At 39.4% G+C, this 14,952-nt stretch overlaps 1 protein-coding gene across 8 annotated transcripts in view; it reads right to left on the bottom strand.

Moving 5' to 3' along the window:
- LOC127649598 (E3 ubiquitin-protein ligase RNF220-like) overlaps positions 1-14,952 on the bottom strand; it is a 155,480-nt gene that overhangs the window by 55,447 nt on the left and 85,081 nt on the right. The window lies entirely within an intron of this gene.

Genomic DNA, 14,952 nt, shown 5'->3' with positions numbered 1-14,952 from the left:
TCTTCATCTGGTTTGCTTGGAGTAAGAAATACGTTCTGAGCATAGGTGTGTGCCACACATGTATGTGTGTGTTTGGTGAACAGAACAGAGAACTCTTAACATACTGGCGAGAGAACAAAGCTGCCACTAATGGGCACAGGGAGAGAGCATGTGCTTTTAGAAATCTCTCTTTGCTTACAGTGTGCCCATGTTGAGCTGAGATCAAGAGGGAGGCTGTTCAGAAGGGCTGCCCCACATATACACTAGTGTACATACACATCCTGTCAGGCTCACCTGGGAATGGGTAAATTCACAAGCCCAGCTGCCTCCTGTAAAGCTGATTACTGCACCCACAGGTACCTAAGTGTACCAAACAGATCCCATCTTACAAAAACACACTGTTCACACTGCATGGAGATGAAAGTAAACAGATTAAAATAAACATTTTCTCATCTTTGTGGTCTGACCCAATTTTCAAGTTTGGTGGAACAAATGTAAAAGTTGAAGAATATATCTTTGACATAAAGACATAAAAAATATTTATGTTAACATTATTCTAGTGTGATAAAATAGCTTACTAACATTTACTGTGTAAAGCTATAGCTAATTTGAAAACTTTGTTGCCATGACGATGTAAATCCTAAGATTTAAACAGCTTTACAGCTCAAATAATACATCAGTTTTGACAGAATAATGAATGAAAGTGCTTTTACAAATTATAAGCTTCACATTCCTGCCTTTAAAACCTCCAAAAATTGTCCCCATTAACTTCCATTATAAGTGCCTCACTGTAAACTTGATTTTTGCTTTTTTAAAGAAAAGGCCCTCCTTTTCTCCTTGTGGCCCTCATTATACCACAAATACTGTCGATTAAGCTTCACTTGTTTTGAATTTGGAATATTCCTTTAATATAACACCAAAAAGGGGTAGACGGAAGTTTTGACTTCTAATACTTAAAATATTATCGGATGCTCATGTTGACCAAAATGTAATTGTTAAGGTCTAAAGGTGTTTATTTACACCACAATATTTTAAAAGACAGTGATACCATCAGTCCTCCCCACCAAAAAATCTTTGCTCTCCACTCTAATGAATTCCCATTTCTTCTTTTAATACCAGATCACAGAGTTAAACGGGTTTCCTAGCATGCATCAAGTGTTTACGCCTGCCTCATTGTGTCCACCCTCCCTTTCTCCACCTGCCCTTAAACACGCCAACATTAGTAAACATTGAAATCACTCAGCCTCTTGCCGAATGTAACCACATTATGTTGTCTGATAACGTCGTCAAATAATGCCCGATAAGAGGAATTTGATTTGATTCAGAGATGGCTTTTTTTCCTTTCCCTTTCAGAGGCTTCTTTTTATTTCTCCTTGCCTTAAGGCCATACACACACACACACACACACACACACACACATACACACATGCACACACACACACACACACACACACACACACACACACACACACACACACACACACACACACACACCTCTTTGTACTCTACATCTTCTAAAATGACACAGCCTTGAATCAAATAAATCCAGCGAGCCATTTTTTGCCTACCCTCTTCCCTAAATCAGAGCAAGGTGAGCCGCTAGAAGTCATCTCCATAATGGGAAATATGTGCTTTATATGCAAAAGGAGGGGAATTAGACTGATAATGGGACTGGCCCCGGCTCTCTGTGTGTGTATGCATGAGCTTTTCCACTTTATTGTAAGTGAGCAAAGGAAAGCTTAAACAGCCTGGACAGTTGCTGGGCTGATTACTCAGTGTTAGGTGAAAAAAGAGAGAAGGGGAATAAGGCATCGCGCCTCAATCGAGAGGACGTCTGATGAAATGGAACGAGGTCATCCTCGGTTTGGGACCTGACGAGCACCAGCGTTGGTGTCGGTGCTAACCGCATGCACAGAGGCCGATCACCACTGACAGTGATGCATTGTGCTGTTAAACAGTGGCTACACACACCCCTGATCACGCGGCTCGCACATCACACACACATACGCAGGGTGTCATGTTTAAAAAGGCAAATTAAATCAGCACTTGAGAGGGGAGTGGTTCTCTGTCTGTATCGCTCTGTCATTCACTCTCAGTGGCTAGATGATATAGGTATGATGCGTATAATCAGCATATGTGTGGGCGTATGGATGATGCGCTGGCAGTCATGTGGAAATGGGAGCCAGTTATAAGGCCAAATTCATAACTATGTTTATCAGAGGGGAGGAAACATCATTATGTACATGCACAAACAACTTTAAGGAATTTTTAAAGGGCATAATGTAAAATGACAAGTTTAGATACATAGAGGGGATGAGAATAGTGAGATTATTGGTGTGCCTGGCTAATTAACAGAAGTGTATTGGTTACAAAATTCTACCTTGTTAATTACAGCCTTGTTAAGTGCAAAAGCACTCACCCACTTCTCCAGTCGTCTTGGTTCCAGAAGTGTCTTTCCTCTTATATTTTTTCCATAGGGCTTTGTAAAAGTCTTAATAAAAGCGTTATAAGCCATGAACCAAACCAACCAGCTGAGGTGTATCAAGACTGGATGCTTTGGTTTTGCAGCAAAAAGTAATTGAAAATATGAAAAATAAGGAGGAAGGTACAAGATGTGGGTACAATGTGTACTTACCGTCTTTAATTCAGGAATTAACTACAATCCCATGGAGCATTGCAAATGGTGTAATTGAATTAAATACAATGGAAATATATTAAACAATTGAATAAAAGTTGTTGATTACAAATATAGAAGCAATACATTTGTAAGTTTATTGCTAAATATTCATTTTCCCGGTGGGCTGATGCACTTTGGGGCCAATCAGGGGCAGACTGGCCATAGGGAGGACCGGTAGTTCAGCAGCGAAACGTACCGAATGGGCTACGATATGATAAAATGAGCCTCCGCATTATGCAGAACGGACCACAAAACGGCGCCGCAATATGCAACCACTCAACAAGTTTTGTCCGCTCAACAACTTTTAGGCCAGTTGCCATGTAAAATCCGGGCCGATTTCTCTTCCCAGTCCAGCCCTGTGAGGATATATAAGTAGATGTCACATGACATCATGAAAGTAGGCGGTCACTGCAAAGCTCGTTTGCCATGACTCTGTGACTGGTAGATATTTCTTTTCAGGATCATAAGTGTAGTTCTTCACCAGAAATTACGTTATTAATCACATTATTATTATTATTACTTTTATATAATGCGGACTGATTGCTTCAACATTTTGATAAAAAATCTATATAATTAATAATTAATAAAATAAGTATTAATTATTTTTAAGCAATCATAAGTATTAATTATTTTTTTTGAGAAAGGCGAGTGTGGCTTGTTTTAGTGTGTGTGGGTTTACTTTGAGGGCAGAATGGTGTTGAGAAGAGGGCTTGTTGTGGTGTGTGTGTTTGATTTGAGTGCATGGTGTTCAGGATAAGACTTGTGTTGGTGGGTGTGAGCGCTCACAGTAGTGACAGCTGTTTATTCAATCAATCACCTTGTGGATGGCACAGCAGAGTGAAACGGCTAGAGATTGAGTTTTGCCTCACAGGGGAAAATGGAGCAAATTAATAGACCATTACCCAGGCGCTGACCCAGGAAATGAGGGTGACACTGCCGGGTTAGATCTGCCAGCTTGCCTGCCTGCCTGCCTGTCTCTTTCTTTCTCCCACTCCCACTCTCTCTTTCTCTATCTCTCTCTTTCTCTCCCCAGTCCTTATACAAGCCACAGTCCCAGCACCCCCTGCTTCTCCCTAGGGGTAAGAGCCATTACGACTCTAGCTTTGTGACTGAAAGGAGGCAGGGAAGGGCACATCTCTACTTAAATATGGATGGATTTGCGCAGATATAAAAAATTATGTGTTTGTCTGAACAGGTGGGCCATGTTTGCTGAGTGGGCAGTCAGAGCAGGGTTGTGTCCCTGAGGAAGTCAGCCCTGCTGGGCTTTGGACATGTGGGCGAAAGCCTTTCGCTCAGGGCCATTCATCAACGGCCAAAATGCCAAGCGTCCAATAATACACACAGTGACAGAGCTGACACACATTCTGTGCTGCTTCTCTCATGTAGCTGAATAGGAGAGATCCAGGAAGCTGTGCAAAATGGCCAGACCAAGGGGTCAGAGATCATATCAGTCCCTAAAGAGTAGCTCTACAGTATAGGCCTTTTGTGCAAAAAAAATCCAGTCCTGAGTAAGCAGGTATGCTAATGCTTACATAGAGCTGACATTGCGCTATAAAACCCACACAAATGTCTGTAATGTAAATCCATGCCATTAGTGTGCCCTTGACAAATGTTCCAAGAACAAAATCACACAAAAATGCTTTCAAATATGGATTTGGCTTTGTGTTAGTCAAGTGTAAAACCATAAAGAATAAAGTTAGCCAATTGTATTTAAAAGAAAAAAAAAAAGAGACAAAGACCTGGCCAGATGGCAGATATTGTGTGCAGAGTGGTTGGGCTTCGTAACTGATGCCATGTGCTGCCTACTTTATGCCTGTACATTAGTGTGCATGAACACAAACACACACACACACACACACACACACACACACACACACACACACACACACACACACACACACACACACACACACACACACATGTTGTGTTTCCATGTTTTATGGGGACTTTCCATAGACATAATGGTTTTTATACTGTACAAACTTTATATTCTATCCCCTAAACCTAACCCTACCCCTAAACCTAACCCTCAAAGAAAACTTTCTGCATTTTTACATTTTCAAAAAACATAATTTAGTATGATTTATAAGCTGTTTTCCTCATGGGGACTGACAAAATGTCCCCACAAGGTCAAAAATTTCAGGTTTTACTATCCTTATGGGGACATTTGGTCCCCACAAAGTGATAAACACTCACACACACACGCACACACACACACACACACACACACACACACACACACACACACACACACACACACACAAGCACTGTTTCCTTAATAATGCGTAACCATAATTGATAGCACAAAGCCTCCAATAACCTCTACAGGTTTCTTTTTATCAGCACACTGCCGTTGGTCTGCCCCTCTCACATTCTCTCTCTCATTTCCTCCTTGCTCTCATATGTTAGTGAGGGGGAATTAATTACCAGAGCCAATTTACTGTTTATACTCTGATGTTTTAACTAATTACCACTAATGGTGACAGAACAGCAGCCAGTGGAGTTAATTGAATTTAGACGGCTGGGCTGCAGGTCCATCTGAATAGAGCCTCTCAGGAACTGTCATAACCGCCCGCCCTCTACTTCTGCCTGTGTTAACACCCCTGTCTGTCACAGCGTACACATACACACCTACACATACACAATCAGTCTCAAAAAGTTGCATAAAAACAGATGAATGACATTCACACAAAGCGTCAGCCCATTCCACGTCAATTCTTTCATTTTTCCACATTTTAACCTCTAATTATAGATGATAATAGATAATATCTCATTAGTGTCTCTGGATGACACGTGCCCTAACCAGGCATGACGCGAACACTATCAAGTAATTTTTCTGTCCACAATGAAAGTGAAATGGCTGTGCAAACTGACACAATTGCAGCCAATCAGAAGACATGTCATGTTTAATGTAAAGCTACAGTATATGGAGCAAAATTTTTGACCAATGAGATTTCGCAACAGAAATAGAAACTAAGTGACCGTTAACATTTCTTGTTACATGTCAGACTCAAAGATTGCAGCATTATGTTGCAGTTAATTTGCATAAAGTTTATTTCAGCTCAACTTTTTCGTAATGCCAACAGTCACTCATGTCATATAAAATCGTCAACTATCATCTTAAAGGTATATATTTCTATCATCATTTACCCACCCTTATGTTGTTCCAAATGCATATGACTTTCTTTCTTCCATGGAATGCAAATGTTATCTAGCAGAATTTTAGCCTCAGTCACCATTCACTTTCATTGAATGGAAAACAGATGCATTACAAGTGAATGGTGACTAATGGCAACTATGGTGGTTTCACATACGTATAGTATGTTTTAAATGAACCAAACCCAGTTCAGTTTAAGTGAACCAAAAAAGCAAACCAGTCGAAAATGACCACAGTGCTTTTGGTGTTCAAAATGTAAGTGGACTTAAAAGAGGACCCAGTTTCTTTTTTTGGTCCTCTTCACATTATTTTGTTCTCAGACCCCTTGTTCACACCACAGCTCCTTATGAATAATTATTACATAATTAGTGCCATACAAACTGTCATACTTCTTAAGGTGTACAAATGTTTATTACAGATAGGCCTACACCTTAAGTAATAATTTATTGATATTTAACTCAAGAGTAATGGAGCAAGCAAGCGTCTCCTCCTGCATGTCCTTAACATTGTGTGTATGAGCCAAGAACAAGTGAAACTATAAAAATCCATGCTTGTATTGTCGTGGGAGTTTGGTGCAAACCTCCATAGATGGTATGCCCATCAGAGCACTTTAAAACGGTTCATCTTAATGCGCTGCTCTGCTCTGAATGCGGCCTGTCTGTTCATTTTAGGTGCTCAAATAATACAACAAGAATGGAATATAAGAAACAATAAAACATCATGGCAATTATGGTATATTTTTATTTGCTTAAAATTCCCATAAGTCGACAATAAATTGTGACTGGAATATGAAGTATGTAATGCAGCTATGTATGGCAAGCCACGATGTACATATGTCATAAAATGCAAAGTGGACTGGTACCTCTTCGCTTTCACATCGCACAAATCAATCGAACCACAAAAGGACCCATAAAAGAACCTCATGGTCTGAGTATGGTTCACTTTTCGGTCCATTTAGGGGGTTTGAGAGCACTTGGGTTGTTCACATATACACAATATACCACCCTGAGCGTGCTTGGAGTGCTCAAATGATCTAGGTGTGAAAATGCCCTAAGATTCTGCCTAGGATCTCCTTTTGTGTTCCATAGCAGAAAGAAATTCACAAGAGTTTGGAACAAAATGAGAGTGAGTAAAAGATAAAAGAATGTTCATTTTCAGGTGAAGTATCTCTTTAACATGGCTGCTTAGGACACAGTGTGACAATAGCATTGCATTGTGTTCCTTCTGCTTCTTGTCCATGCACAGGATAGCCCCTGATTTACTGACAGAATAATTCTGAATAAATCTAGCATAAGCAATTTGCACCAGCTAAGACAAAAAAAAAAGGTTTCCAGGCAAAGTCGTAAAAGAGCCGCCTGATACACTAAAGGCTTAATGATTTGAAAGTTACAAGAGAAAGTGCTGCGAGCCGTCACCGTCAATCATATCTAGTACCGCCGCATACGGCAAACGGTCTGGTTGCTGAGCTCACTCTTTGCATGTGGCATGGATGCTCCCAGGGAGCTTCTGAGAGCGTGTGTAAGGGTTAAACTCTTTCCCCCTTTGACCTAGAGTGGCTGAGACGGATTCCTTTTTACACATGTTAACCTGCTGGCCTCCTCCGCAGTAGATCAGATCAATGGAGCCAAGCACTGAGTTGTAGTCCCAGTCCCAGTGTGGAAAATGACTCTGAAACTGAGGCAGTGATTTGAATATGTAACCATTATGTCCATGCTGAAATCTCACTTGCGACAGCGACAGTGTATTGAATGTCTCTCCTGTATTGAATGTCTCTAAATTGATTTTCTGTTCGAAAAGCCACTTTTCCGATGTACTCGGCCTTTGGAGTGCAGCCCTAAAGGAAGTTTCTGTACTTTACAGTGCTACAGCCGATTAGTCAGATCTAACCATTCTGCTGCAGTTGCTCTAGAGTCGACAGAGGTTGAGGGATGGCGAAAGTTAGACATGGATTGATTTGTCACTGGAGACTCTCCTGTGACTGACTGTCTGCAGCCTGTGCCCAAAAAAGAGAGCTGTGAACCTAACCCTTCAGTACGACAAGCCAGCCATCTCTATATCTCTCCCTCTACCACACATACACACGAACACACACATACCCCTCTGGGCCAGGGATTTCCTGTTCCTCGGCCCTGCTCATCTGTCAGCTACAGCAAGGAGCTGACATGAGCTAACACCTCTATTCCACAAACCATTTAGAGCCTAAGCCTCCCTCTGCCTCCTCCTCTTTCTCTCTCCTTCACCCCTCCCTATTTTTGAGGGGAGGCCTGGCAGTTAACACAACACCTGTCTGAGCTTCGGGGAAGAAATAAATCTATTCTGTTAGTTGACCAAAAAAGTAAAATTTATTCAAAAACATTATTTACGCACCAACATCATCTCATTCCAAACCTGAATGACTTTCTTCTGTGGAACACAAGAATTTTGTTGATGCTGCTCTTTTTTTTTCCATACAATGAAAGTGAATAGTGGCTGAGGCTGTTAGTTCCTAACAATCTACCAAACATCTCCTTTTTGTTCCGCAGAAGAAAGAAAGTTACACAGGTTTTTAACAATATGAGGGTAAGTAAATGAGAAAACATACAAAGACCCAGCATCCATTTCTGTGTGTTGGTATATGTGTGTCCTCATCTGTCACTGCAGCTCAGAAATATGTTCCTAGGGGGTCATGTCAGAGGAGCAGAAGGCTAATAGGAGCTCTGCTAGTTAGACGTCTCTCAGTACAAATAGGCTGTGATTTATCCTCAACACAGCAGCACAACCACACACTGCCTGACTTTGCCCAGCCTGGTCTCTATCACTCTATCCTGTCACTTATCAAAAGCTAGTGTCAGTCTTGCAATCAGTCTTTCTGTTGAGTTATTTCTCAACTTTTAAAACTGTGAGTTTTACAGCACTGTACTAATCAGGTCCAGTGCGAGAAGTTTCAAGTGACAAGGAATTTGTCCACACTGAATGTGAAACTGCTGCATGATATAATCTAATCACTGTCAATCAAAAGATATGAATTGTTTAATGTACAGTTATGAAGCGCAAGATTTGGATCAATGAGTAGAGTTGGGGTACTCGAGTTTGGACTCAAGCTTGAATCCGAGTCACAAATCCAATTTTTATGGACTTGGAATTGTCACAGACTTGGATGCATTTTTACTTGGACTTGACTCGGACTCGGAATTTGGGACTCGGGATTGTTTTCCAGCCGAGTCCATGACATTTGTGATGCAATGAAAAAAATAAAATAATAATAATCTGTAGTCTCTTGTGGTCAACGCAGTGTTGTCAGCTTGAACTGATCCACAATAGCTTGATGAATTAACTGTGTAAATTTTTCAATAGTCGGGGGAAAAAAAGTGTTATTGCTAAAGCAGACAGCCACTCTAAACAGATAAACAGCACCTATTTATTATTGATTGACTATTTTCAAAGCATTGACGAGCTGCTTAAAATACATTCTTTTACAGCATTTGTCCACCATTCGCAACATTCAACCATGCAAAATAAAATATTAGGATATTTTGGGTAGTGAAATGCTTTGTTTATAAGTTAATTATAGACTATAAAATTACTGCATTATTCGAAGACAGAGTTTGCGTATGAAGCTAAAATTTATCTTACAAGTTGAATTTAGTTGGTTATGGCGATTTAACTTTAAGCCTATATCTCTGACACTTCTGAAGGACAATTCTGTTAAATTTGTGACTCAAAATTATTATTATTCATGTTTTTTCAGTTAAAGAAGAGCTCAATTACATTTTCTTTGGTTGGTATTTAAAGATTTCAGACTGATTGCAGACCAACGTGGCTGATACTCAATATAAAAAAAAATTCTGTGGCAGCTGCTGCGAGATGCACAAGGACGCATCAGGGATTTAGGTACAGGAGCAGCATGCAGAACTGCCCTGGATTGTGCGGTTTCATGGAAAATCATGTCCGTGACGACATGGCCATAATATTAGCAGAGGGCTTTTCCAGTGTTTTTGGATGTAGCATTTGCAGTCAAATCGCGAGATGTAACTTCTGAGCGAGTGCTAATTACTACTGTGTTGACTCAATTGTACATACTGTATTTTCCCAAATCAGTCAGCAGACAGAGAATAAAGATTCAGAAAGAAATCTCTATTATTTCTTTAGATAGGGATCATTTGAAACAATTTTAAAATAAACTGCATTGTCAAATTGAAAATGAAGTTGAAATTAAAACGAAATTCAAATTCATAACATGACAACCTTGGTTGCAATGACTAATGCAGCTTTCGCTTTCTTTTGTCTATGTTTGAGTGGAGGGGAAAAGCAACAAATAATTGAAATGTCAACAGAACACATTAAGAAGTGTGTTGAAGGACAGTTTTGTCTTCATGCGCCTAAAGCATATGCTTTCATTCTGAAAGTTTTTTAACAGGATACTAATCATAAAATGTATACATGAAATGCAACAGAGGTGTTTTTGTTACATTTATATTGACATTTGTATTTTTATTAGTTTTTTCAGATTCATGAACAGATTAATTCGGACTTGACTCGTACTCGGTCTGTTATGAACTCGGCTTTGAGTCCGACTCGGCCCCGTTTGGACTCTGACTTGAACCCAACACTATCAATGAGATTGGACGAATATATTATACCATTTGACTAAATATCTTAATGCTCATTGTGTGCCGTGGTCAGTTAGGAAAAACACTCAGATTTACATAGAAGAACTCATATTCCCATTATTATAATCATCACTGTTATGATGATTCGTGAAAATGTTATTTTATAAAGCTTCTCTTTATAATAAGGTTGTTTATGTTAACATTATTAAACTATATTAGTTAACGTGAGCTAACAATGAACAAGATTCTTACAGCACTTATTAATCTCGGTTAATATTCATTTCAACATATACTACAACATTTTTAACATTAAAAGTTGTATATGTTAGAATTAGGTAATGCATGACCAACAATAAACAATAGTATTTTGATAAATAAATTGCAGGGATAGTTCACCCAAAAATTGTAATGTTCTCATCATTTACTCATCCTCATGCCATCCCAGATGTTTATGACTTAATCTTCTGCTGAACACAAACAAAGACTTTTAGAAGAATATCTCCTTTCAATGCAAGTGAATGGTGACCAGACCTTGAAAGCTCCAAAAAGCACATAAAGGCAGCATAAAAGTAATCCATACGACTCCAGTGGTTTAATATACAGTATGTCTTCAAAAGCAATACAGTAGCTTTGGGTGAGAAACAGATCAATATTTAAATTGTTTTGACTATAAATCTCCACATTCATCTCATGTACATTTACAGTAAAATTATTGGAAATATGAATCTGTTTCTCACCCACACCTATCATATCACTTCTAAAGACATAGATTTAACCCCTGGAGTCAATCAATTTTTATTTTATTGGTGAACTATCCCTTTACAGTTTTTCTCAGTCAATTTTATACATTTCTCCAAACTATAATCAATGCTCTCAAAGCAATTCACACAGCCATAGTAACAGACACAAAAATTTGCAGAACAATTACATTTCACTGCATAATGAAGCAATATATTCTTTTCTGATAATGCTTTTATTAAAACTAAATACTAATATCAAAACAATATCTGTGTTCTCTATTAAATGAATAACATGTTCTGCTATAGACACACAACTCTACTGTTGAATTAACCCAATTATCATAAAAATCCACCGTAAAGACCTTTATCCATGTGTTTTCATAAAATATCTCTACATTTATAGTTGTCCCTGCTCTTCCTCTTCCAATGCCATTCCTCCCTCTTCTTTTTTGTTGAGATTGAAGTCACTGTAGATCTGCTCACATTAGGCCAATGTGTCTTATAGAGACAATAATTCATACAGTAACATGATCAATTAGAGGGAGTCATGATAGTTGTGTGAAAGGTTTAGTAAATTGCATTTTCTTTGCTGTGTGCATTACTAACACGGCCGATATTAATATAAAGGGATTTGGCAACCTGAAATGTGCATTTGAGAATATGACTTTAATATAGTTGTCTGTGTTAACTGTTTTGAAAGCATGAGTTTTGGATCAGAGAAATTTGTATGTAGTGTTTCGAGAAAATGAGGAAAATCAAGAAACATGCACAATCTGTTTTCAGATGCACAAAGTTTTCAGATGGCTGTGTTAATTGTTTTGAGATATGCGTAAAACTGGTCAAGAAAAATTAATGATACCCAATGCATTAATTAATGTTAACAAATAGAATCCTTATTGTAAAATGTTACCAAAAGTTCTTAAGACTTTCTTAAAAAAAATAAAAAATTAAATAGTAGCCAAGAAGAATTTTATTCTTTAGAATGTTTTCAATCTGGCCGCTGGTGTCACTGAAATACAGGTGTTTTCTGCTCTTCGCAAGGTCAGTATGATGGATTGGCAGCTCACCTGCAAGTGAGGCTGGAGCCCATTACAGCTCTCAAGCTATTATCAGGTCTTGTCACCAATAGGAGACACTCACCTAATCCTACTATGCAGCCATATCTCTATCTTTAGCTGGCATCGCTTCCACCTTCACTAAGATTCTCTCTCTGTCTCTCCTCTTAGCAGGTTGATCTTGCAGAAGGGTTTAATGAAGACCATATAGAGGGAATGAGGGCTGATCTGGAAGATGGTTATCAGGAGGAGTGGGTTTTAGAGCAGGCAAAACTCAGGCCACCCAATATGAAAAGACCACAGGGTCCATGAGGGCCCTCCTGGGCCTCCTGAAAGGGGCTCAATCAGACATGGCCGATTGCATCACTAACATGAGCTGGTGGACACTGCAATGATCTTATCCATGTCTTTTTCCAGGGTCTACCACCACCAGCTTCTTCATCAGATTTCATAAGGAGTGTTACACCACCACAAACAACAACAAATTCTAAATAAGTATTGTCTTATTTTCAAGTAAAAATACCTAAACTTGAGAAATAAAGATATTAAAACTATCTTGAATTAAAGGGATAGTTCTGCCAAAAAATGTTATTCTGTTATTGTTTAGTCACATATACATTTAATTCACTTTCATTGTATGGAACAATATGCAATGCAAGTGAATGGTGAGGTTAATATTCTACGAAGCGTCTCTTTTTATGCTCCACAGAAGAAAGAAAGCAATATGCATTTGGAACAACATGAGGGTAAATGATGAAAGATAAAAAATAAAAAAATCTTTTACAAATTTCTTCTTATTCCTATAGTAAATAGTATTTTGTGTAATGAGCATAAATGTTTAAAAAAAGAGAGATTTATGCTTAGTATAAGAAAAAATATATAATTTTCATATTGGTAAAAAAAAAAATCTACTTTTTTATCTTACACAATTTTGCTTCTCAGTAAATTGTTCTTGTTTAAAGGGTGTTTAGATGTGTCTACTGGAAACAAGACAAAAATACTGATTGCATTTTTTTTTTTATACAGTGTAACAGCAGAGGGGGATGTTAGCCCTGGGCTGTGTTGTGTGTGTGTGTGTGTGTGTGTGTGTGTGTGTGTGTGTGTGTGTGTGTGTGTGTGTGTGTGGTTAGCTGGCTGTTTAACCTCTCACTTTATGGACATTACTCACTCAGCATCTGCTCATCCATGAGGAAGGCAGAGAGAAGTTCAACTTCTCCCTCGAGCAGGAGAGCCCAGAGCTCCATTCTCCACTCAGAGCAGGAGCACAACAATCAATAGAAAATTAAGAGACTCAAATGGTTCAGCTGCCGTTCACAAACTAACCTCTTCACTCCTCTATCATCTACTTTTTCTCCATCTCACATTCTTCCTCACTCACACTCAAAAACATACTTTCTCTCCCATTATTCTCTTTTTCTTCAGAACACTGGTGTCTTCCAATTGCATATGGTGACAAGCCATGCAAGCCTATTTCCACTGCCTGAATCCCAAGTCGGCATGGGAATGAGAGAAAGGGTGAATAAAAAAAAACCTTTGAGGGACTGACAGGAGATGGTGGTATTTAGGAGTTTAAGCATTAAAAAAGGGGTGAAATAAAGCAATGGAGCAGCATAATAGCGGAGAGCGTGGAAGGGAGGGAGATTTAGCAGTCTGCTGGCTGTCTGGGGACTCAAATCTCTGAGCAATTTTCGAGCCGGGTGATTGGCAGCTTGATATGTATTCTTCCCTGCAGGAGCGGGGCGATAACTCTGGCCCAGTCGCCCATCTCGGGCTTGTTGTGGGGCTATTACAATGACAATGCCGATAAGGGACATTTATCACTCCTGTGGCGCTCTGACAGAGAGGCCCCATCAACAGGTCTACTGGGGCCGGTGAGGCACGAGCAAGGAGAGGAGGTTCACTGAGCCTGAATTACGGGGCACTTTCAGCCACATAACAATACGTTTATCACACACATAAGCACCTACACAGAAACACACATGTTCACATTGCTTATACACACAATGTAACAACCCAGATATGAAACACAATACATGTTCGCATTATTCTGTAAATATGCGCCTCTTGTAATTCTCTGTCAAGCTGTTGAATTTCAGTGAGTACTGAAGCTTCTCTTACCAAGTAAAATTCCTTGGCCAATAAAACACTATAGCCAATATAATTCTACATCTGCTAACTCAGTATTAGTCCTTATTTGCCCCACTGCATCTGCATGCACAGATTATGGCCAGGCCTAGTTATTGGTTTTTACACAAGGATGTCTTAACAGTGAGAAATACTGTATATGATTGTGTTGCTCGCCTTCCCTTCTGTAATAAAACAGTCTACATTCCTTAATCATTTGACACTTGAGAATGACAAATAGTGGAGTAGGCCTTTGCCTTCAGTAGTGTGAAGTAACAATGGTATTGTGCTGCAATGTATGAAATGCAGAGCTCTTTGTGTCAGTCTGCCCTCTGCAATCAAAAGGCCTATTGTGTCATGGAAGATGGCACGGCTCGATCCACAGCTGTGGAGTGGTGGTGGCCGGTGGCTGGTCCAATACACACCATCCTACATTGTGACAGTGGAAAATGCCAAAGGCCTCTGGCTGCAGTTACAGCAACTCAACTTTAGGGAGCGCCAGCGGTGAGAGAACACTGAGTCTCCTTGAAAATTAAAGACATCTGGCCAAAGTGTAATTTAGATTGTGTGTCCACTTTCATGCCCGTGTCAACACTTAACAGATCTCTAGAGGTGAGAGATATTTTTCAAA

Source organism: Xyrauchen texanus, chromosome 9, assembly GCF_025860055.1.
Source record: "Xyrauchen texanus isolate HMW12.3.18 chromosome 9, RBS_HiC_50CHRs, whole genome shotgun sequence".
Classification (NCBI taxonomy): domain Eukaryota; kingdom Metazoa; phylum Chordata; class Actinopteri; order Cypriniformes; family Catostomidae; genus Xyrauchen; species Xyrauchen texanus.
Note: the sequence above shows the minus strand (reverse complement) of the source record. Positions and strands in the feature narration are given on the sequence as shown.